Raw genomic sequence first — 8,930 nt, 5'->3', positions numbered from 1 at the left:
TTTTTAGAATGGCGATTGCATTTACCTATTAAAGCTGCCAATAAAGATTAGGCTAGTTATATTAGGTTTTTATTTAAGATCAAGTAATACATAATATTATAGATTGTATACTGATGAATTTGGATTTTTAACTATATTTGTTGTAGAATGGGTTGTTGACAGACCCAACTCATAAGTTAAGATTCTCACTACTCTGAAGGACTTTTAAAAGTGTTTTAGCACATATCACATACAATAAGTGATTTTTAATTATTACATACAATTAATACCTTTATATTCCAGGTAAAACATCATTTGTGGACTGTCTCATGAGACAAACGCACCCTGGCACCATAAACAATGAGACTACAATCCCTATGCGGTATACGGACACATTGTTAGGTGGAGCAAGAGAGAGGAGTATCAATCAAGTCCATGCCGGTCACTCTACTCTTGAAGGATGTGAAGGGGAAGTCACATCTGCTGAACATAATGGACACTCCAGGACATGTCAACTTCAGCGATGAGGTGACTGCTGCTTTGAGGATATCTGATGGTAAGCATTTTATGATTTATCCTGCTATACCTTGCTATTAACATTATTGTTATTATTTGTTATCGAACAGGCAATACTTAATCCCAGTTTCATTTCCTAGCACAATATTATAACTCAGAATGTTTGTCTTTGTCAAACAATAAATTAAAAGTACCGACCATCTTGGTCTTAAGTATTGTGCACACAATTTCTGCTCATAACTTTAATAAAATACTCTTTCTCACATCATGTATTAATACAAATGCTGCACAGGGCCTTTGATTCCAAAAAGCACGATGGATCTAAACAGTTTTATTTTTCTACAGGTGCAGTCCTATTCGTGGACGCAGCAGAAGGCATAATGCTAAACACGGAGCGTCTCCTTCGCCACGCGGTTCAGGAGCGTGTCCACCTGACGCTGTGCATCAACAAGATCGACCGCCTCATTCTGGAGCTGAAGCTGCCGCCCGCCGACGCGTACTACAAGCTGCGGCACATCGTGGATGAGTTAAACTCCATGCTGGAGACACATCAGCCGCAAGATAATCCGGATGAGCCGGCTACCGTGTTCTCACCGTTGCTAGGTAATTAGTTTTGTATTTCTAAGGATGTGGAAGAAATCTTTTGTCTATAAAGCAGAATATAAATATAGTATAGTATTTGGTAAAGACACATAGAGGTACAGAAAGATATTAATACTGTGCATCAAATACACAGTGTACCCTTAACTTTTAGCTTAAGCTTCATAGAGTATTGTTTTATTCATTTGTATGATGTCTTGCTGTTGTGGATTTTAATAATAATACCTTCTTTGTTACAATCAAAACCATATATTCACAGGTAACGTGTGCTTCGCGTCTTCTCTCTATGACGTGTGTTTCACGCTGGAGTCATTCGCGGCGATGTACGCGGCTGCCCACCCTGACTCGGGACTGCGCGCGGGCGACATGGCCGCGTGGCTGTGGGGCGACGTCTACTTCAACGCCAAGACGCGTCGGTTCAGCAGAAAACAGCCGCACGCGTCGGCACAGAGGAGCTTCGTCGAGTTCATACTGGAGCCGCTTTATAAGATATTTGCTCAGGTTTGTAGGAAGAATTTTGTTAGTTATCAATTTTGAGATTTTTTAAAACGGGTGACATTAACCAGAATGTAGGGGTGCTGCAATGCACAACAGGTCTAGACCGATTACTCTACTATTCTTTACTGCAAGCAAACAAAATGACCTCATTTTCCACACATCTACAAACAAATAAAATAGTATGTGTCACTAGTGAAGAGCTCCCGCGTTCCGGAATTTTGTACTTGAATGACAGTGTTTAATTATGGCGATTCGAAAATATTGGCCATATTCTACTACACTGTGGCAGAGACTGGTTAAACCTTTAACTAACACAATAGCGCGACTTTTAACGCCTAGATACGTAAAAGTGCAGCTTAGATCAATAACCTAATGACTTGACTAATTCGTCCTTCGTTCCAGGTGGTGGGTGACGTGGACGACACGCTTCCCGCGGTGCTCTCGGAGCTGGGCATCAAGCTGACCAAGCAGGAGGCCAAGCTCAACGTCAGACCACTGCTGAGGCTTGTGTGCAGCAGGTTCTTTGGGGATTTCAGGTAAGGCAACGTATTTTGTACATTGACAATGATGTAAAATGTGAAGGTGTTAAAACGGACTATAACTAACAGTAATTCAGTACGCCCGTCGAATGTTGTAATGGGCTTACACCGAGTCATATTATATAAGTCTTTGAATTTATGCATAAGTTACATTGGGCTGAAGTTAGCTACTTTAACTTTCTGCACATTTTCTTAACTATATATTTAAAAACAACGCCGCTCGCCACTATCTTCAATCGGCATAAAGCTATAATGTGAAGTTATCTGCAGAATAAACATGTGACCTAAACATATTTGCCCGCAGTGGTTTCGTGGAGATGTTGGTGCGTCACGTGCCGTCGCCGCTGGACGGGTCCGGTCGCAAGGTGGCGCACTGCTACCGCGGCGCGAGCGGGCCCGTGCGCGACGACATGCTCGCCTGCGACCAGTCCGGCCGTCTCGTCGCGCACACCACCAAGATGTACCCCACCGACGACTGCACATTCTTCCTTGTGAGTTGTAGAGAGAATATATACTTTTGTGTTTAATAACTTGAATGTAAACTAAACTATACTGTGGAGCGAATACTGTCATGCAATTGTAAAGGTGATATGTTCTTTTAACTAAAAGAAGATCGTCAAGTAGGCAGTTGGTATACCATCAATAAATTGGCCAACAGTGGTTCGCTGTTAATGTCCCTAACTTCTATAGAGTGATGTGCAATGGAGATTAGTACTTGGTTGATGATAACAGGCTTATTAAGAATTCTATCTTCTATCTCACTTACGATCCCCGTCTCTATAGCATTCACGATGTTAATATGCTTTGGTATATTTGGTAATTGGTATTGCATTTGTCAGGTGTTAGCGCGCATAATGAGCGGCACGTTGTACGCGGGACAGACGGTGCGCGTGCTCGGCGAGAACTACAGCTCGCAGGACGAGGAGGACTCGCGCCTCATGAACGTGGGCCGCCTGTGGATATACGAGGCCAGGTACAAGGTGAGAGGCACCGAATAATACCTTTTTTTTTTTTTTGGTTTCGCGGAGAAAGTGCCTTATTACTACCGCCCAGCCTTCGTGGGGGGCGACTGAGCGGTTATGCTGGGGTAACCGTGCCTTACGGCCCGGCATTGAGCCGCCCGGATTTGATGGTGACCTTCGGGCGACCGCCGGGCCGAGTCCCTAGCCCTATATACAACTTAACCTATGCACGGCCTACCAGCTAAAACTCCGCGGTGGCCCTCTTCGGCGCATTAGGGACGGCTGCGGGCTTCCTCTGACGTTGAAGTGTTCAGCCTGCGACCGCAGCCGCCCCTGCGCGGTGCCGCCTTGCGGCCCGTCTCCTATGGGGGCTCAGAAGCCCCGCGCACCGAAGGACGCCCTCGGCGTCTACGGCAGCGTGAGGCCAACTACACACTGCCGTGCATCCCGGGGTCAACCGAAAATGTGCAAAGGATGCACAGAAATGCACTAGGGCGGACAGCCCCCTGCTGCCCGCCGACGACCCCCTTCGTGGCCCCTATTAGTCGCCTCTTACGACAGGCAGGGGATACCGTGGTGGAATTCTCCAAACGCCCCCATTCCACAGGGCGGACCGAATAATACCTACAGTTTTATATATCTGGTCTGAAATTAGTTGCAAATACTAGTTGTAAATTTTAACAATGGACTTCTAAATAAACATCTACCAAAACATTCACAGATGCCTGTCAAATCTAAAGTTGAATAAAGATTGGGAAAGTAAGGAGGGTGTTTGGTCTTACGAAAATTAAAGATAATATTTTCCAAGACGAAATTGTGACGCAGAGGCCGTGTGTTCTGACACCTGTTCTGTACCTTCCGCCAGGTGGAGCTGAACCGCGTGCCGGCCGGATCCTGGGCGTTGATCGAGGGCATCGACCAGCCCATCGTGAAAACTTGCACGCTGGTCTCCGCTGAGGAGGACTGCGAGCTGCACACGTTCACGCCACTGCGTTTCAACACGCAGGCGGTCGTCAAGATAGCCGTGGAGCCTGTCAACCCCTCTGAGCTGCCGAAAATGTTGGACGGGTTAAGAAAGGTGAGTGGAACGATTATTCTGGGCTCTAGATTATAGGTACTACAACAATGATCTGTTCCTACAGCCAAGCAATATTCAATATTGCTGCTTGATGGACATTGTACACATTATTTCTTTGATACTCAACATCTAATGTGTCGAAATAACGTGCCTAGAGTCGTGCCACGTAATTTAAAATTGGGGTGGATTTACTACTGTTTCTGGATATAAACGTCTTGGCATCTCCGTTTACCGTCAGCCAGTGATACGCTAGTCTCACTTTGCATTTGTATAAAATGTCATGCCCTGAGTGATAAGTAAGTGATTTTGTGTCCAGGTGAACAAGTCGTACCCGTTGTTGTCGACGCGCGTGGAGGAGTCCGGCGAGCACGTGATCCTCGGCACCGGCGAGCTCTACCTCGACTGCGTCATGCACGACCTCCGGAACATGTACTCGGAGATCGACATCAAAGGTACCACCAAACGTAGTACAAAGTAAAAGCATTTGTAGTAGGTTCACCAGCGGCTGGTTCCCCATACAGTGGGTATTGGTTGGTACAAATCTCGGATATGAAGTAAGAGGTTTTCTAATTACTCGATTTGATCACCAACATTTCTTGAGTCCCTAACATGTACTGTATATGGGGATATATTCAATATGTTCAATTATTCATTGGGTTGTATATATCGATATTTTATATCGAGCTAAACATCGATACTATTCCCAAAAAATATCGATAACACCAATCTGTATTTTGTCTAGTTGCCGACCCCGTGGTATCGTTCTGCGAGACCGTAGTAGAGACGTCATCGTTGAAATGCTTCGCGGAGACTCCGAACAAGCGCAACAAGTTGACGATGATCGCGGAGCCGCTGGAGCGAGGACTCGCCGAGGATATAGAGGCGGGCGCCGTCTGTGTCACGTGGGACAGGAAGCGGCTCGGCGAGTTCTTCCAGACCAAGTGAGTGCAGTGTCTTAGGGAGTGAGTGAATGAATGAGATTGTTTATCGAAAAGATTAGGAGATGTGGGGGATTGTTACTGAAGGTTGTTATAAATAAATAAATAAAAAAAAAAAAAAAAATACTTTATTTATCACGTAGGCGAACAAAGTTGCACTTATGATACGTCAAAACAAAGAATAAGAATAATTATTATTTCTAAACAACTATTAAAATTACTTATATAACTATGGAGATTTTAAATTAGGGATAAAGTTTATACAAAAGACTAGGTACAAAAGTACGAAGTAACCAGCTCGGGCTGGCAAGTAGGGGGCTGAGCCGGCATAAAAATAAAATTAGCGATAGCAAATAAAAGAGAACATAGATTCATACTTAAATAACGGCGTACAGCGTGCATTCGCCTACATTTACAATCATAGTTTTCAATCATGAGAAAAGAAAAAAATAGTGATATTGAACAGGCAAACACAACATGATCGGGTGGTCGTCTTTCAAAAATTACATTTCATTAAGATATGATATGATTTTGTCAAATTAGAACTATAGAAATGTCATTATTATAAAAAGCATGTGAGACATGTAACAAAGACATTTTAGGCAGTTAATTAATTACTAATGTATGCCAACATGGTGGGTCATTGTGTGCAGGACAAACTTTCCAAACCGTCTTATCATTAAGGTAATCAGATACAGTATAGTATCCTTTACACATTAATTCACGCTTAACATAACACTTGAATTTTTGTTCGGTCAAATTGGTAACTTCGAAGGGAAGTTTATTATAGAACTTAATGCTATTAACTAAGAAAGATTTATTGGTTTTACAGAGCCTATGATTAGGGACAACCAATTTATTTTTATTTCTGGTATTTAGACTATGCAAGTCACTGTTTTTAATAAAAGTACTAAGGTTTTACGTACGTACATTATATTCTGAAAATATATTCGGCCGGCAAAGTCAGTATATTCACCTCCTTAAACATTTGCCTAAGGGAATCATGAGAGCGAAGGTTGTAAATAGCTCTAATCGCTCGTTTCTGCAAGATAAAAATGGTCTGCAGATCTGCAGCAGAGCCCCACAGAAGAATACAATAGGACATAATGCTGTGGAAGTATGCAAAATACACTAGCCTTGCCGTAGCCACGTCAGTTAATTGTCTAATCTTCCTAATAGCAAACACGGCAGAGCTCAGTTTACTAGAATTTTTGAATATGGGGCCCCATTGCAATTTACTATCGATTGAAACCCCGAGGAAGACCGTTGAGGGAACTAATTCTAATTTATCCCCATCTAAATCAATATTTAGTTCTTTTTTTTATTCAGTAACGAAAATCTGACACATTTCGTTTTTGCGGCATTTAAAAGTAAATTATTAGAAGAGAACCAGTCAGAAATCAAACTAAGTACTTTATGTGGCTCACCGAGATTCTCATCCCTTCTATTTAACTTAAAAATAATCGAAGTGTCGTCAGCGAACAATACTACATCTGCCATATTATCAACCATGTAAGGCAGGTCATTTATGTAAACTAAGAATAGGAATGGACCCAATATGGAACCCTGGGGAACCCCAATTCTAACTGCGGACCCGGCAGAGGGAAAGACGTTGTCGATAAATACTTTTTGATTTCGACCTGATAAATATGAAGATATTAGTTTAAGTCCAATTCCTCTAATACCATAATAATGAAGCTTTAAAATGAGGGTTTTGTGATCGACGCAATCGAATGCCTTGGAAAGATCACAAAAGACCCCTAGTGCATCCTGGGATCCCTCCCAAGCATCTAACACAGCTTTGACTAAAGCACGTCCAGCATCTTGCGTGGATCTGCCTTTGTAAAGCCGAATTGTCTATTATGTAAGATCCCATTTTTATTAAAAACACCAGCATTTGGTTAAGCATTAGTTTTTCAAATACCTTACTTAAGGCTGGTAAAATAGAAATAGGTCTGAAATTAGAGGGGTGTTAGAACAACCTGCTTTAAAAATTGGTACTACTTTACTAACCTTCATAAGATCAGGAAATATGCTGTCTCTGACGCAGCAGTTAAAGATTTCCGCAAGAATTGGGGCAATGTTGTCTATTACTGACTGCAACGCTTTAACAGATAAACCCCATAGGTCTTCAGTGCTTTTTATGTTTAAGCTCTTAAATACTTTTATTATATCAGAGTGCGTGACAAACTCAAATTCGAAATTTGGAATCGACAGATCAACATTTTGTTTTAAGAACGACTCAGCTGCCCCTGGTGAGGATGGCAGACATTTTGTCGTTTCAAAAGGTATGTTAGTAAAAAATGTTCAAAGTAATTAGCTATTCTATATTTATCTGAAACTAGCTCGTCATTAATGTTCAATAAAAATCTTGTCATTAGTTTTATTTTTGCCAGTTTCAGTATTAATAATTTTCCAAGTAGTTTTAATTCTATTATCTGAGTTTTTAATATGACTACTGATATAGGCAGCTTTAGCATACCTACATACACGTTTAAAAATTTGAGAGTATGTTCTCACATAATTATTAAATTCGACATTGGGTGTAAAGGACCTTCTGTCATATAATTCATAGAGAACATCTCTACTACGTCTAATACCGTTTGTTGCCCAAGCACTGAATGATATTTTATTTTTAGTGGCACTGATTTTACACTACATGTTTTATTAAATATGTTTGTAATACCATTTAATAATGTTTTAAACATATTATTTGGGTTGTCTGAACTGCAAGTCAGCATAGGCAACACCAAATTAAGCCTAGCACTAAATTTCTGTAGATTATATTGGGTTAGGGGTCTAAATTGTACTATGTTCTTACTTCTATTGCTTTCACAATTCAGTTTGACCATTTGACATGTGTGGTCTGAGCGAACGCCAGCTAATAATTTTTTAGATTTAATTTTAAAATTTGAAATAACATTATCAATACAGGTAGCTGAAGTTGTAGTTAATCTAGTCGGCTCGAGAAATTGACAGTTTAGATTAAATGATTGAAGTAAATTCAAAAAGTCTTTTATCTGTGGAATCCACTAGCAAATCTATATTAAAGTCCCCACAGACTAAAATGTTATTATTCATTTTAAGTTTTTAAGAATATCCTCCATTTTAGAAATAAATGCCAATATACTTGATGAAGGAGGCCTATATACACACAATATAATATAACCACTGGTCTCTGCACACGCGACCTCACACACTCGTTCTACAGAAAGTTTTACAATATCCTGCCTATCCTTGTGAGAGACACCATCCTTGATGAGGATCATGGTGCCTCCACCTTCTGCTGATATCCTAAAGAACGAGCGACTCTGTAGCCACTAACACTAAATGCCATTTTATCTGCTTTTAACCATGTTCCGTAAAACATAAAATATCAATATTATATTTTTTCTAATAATTCTATGTCAAGTATTTTGCCAGAGAAACGATTTATATTTTGATGAGTTAATAGTAAGTCCACTTTTCTCTGTTGTCATAACTAATTGTTTAAATTATTTTACACTTATATTAGTAATACTACTAAAACATGTAGTAATGGAGGACTTCGTCATAGTACTTATGACTGAGTTAATATTAAATGCTAACAATGTAGCAATCTTAACTTTAACTAATTTTGACAGATACATAGTATCTCTAGTCAATGAAAATCTACAATTGTCTGTAAATTTATTTATGTCAAAAATAACAGTTTATCACTATAGTGACTTACTAAAAATTGCATATGATTGTATAACATGTGAATGAGCTTATTTAACCTGTCTGGTACATTGGCCAGAAAGGGAAATGCACATAATATTACTTTTTACAATTTAATTTG

The 8,930-nt window shown here is 40.4% G+C and overlaps 1 pseudogene; it reads left to right on the top strand.

The window, feature by feature from the left end:
* The first annotated feature begins 272 nt into the window (after positions 1-272).
* On the top strand, positions 273-5,132 carry LOC119193313 (annotated as a pseudogene).
* Positions 5,133-8,930: the final 3,798 nt, after the last annotated feature.

This window comes from Manduca sexta, unplaced genomic scaffold, assembly GCF_014839805.1.
Source record: "Manduca sexta isolate Smith_Timp_Sample1 unplaced genomic scaffold, JHU_Msex_v1.0 HiC_scaffold_3946, whole genome shotgun sequence".
Classification (NCBI taxonomy): Eukaryota; Metazoa; Arthropoda; class Insecta; order Lepidoptera; family Sphingidae; genus Manduca; species Manduca sexta.
Note: the sequence above shows the minus strand (reverse complement) of the source record. Positions and strands in the feature narration are given on the sequence as shown.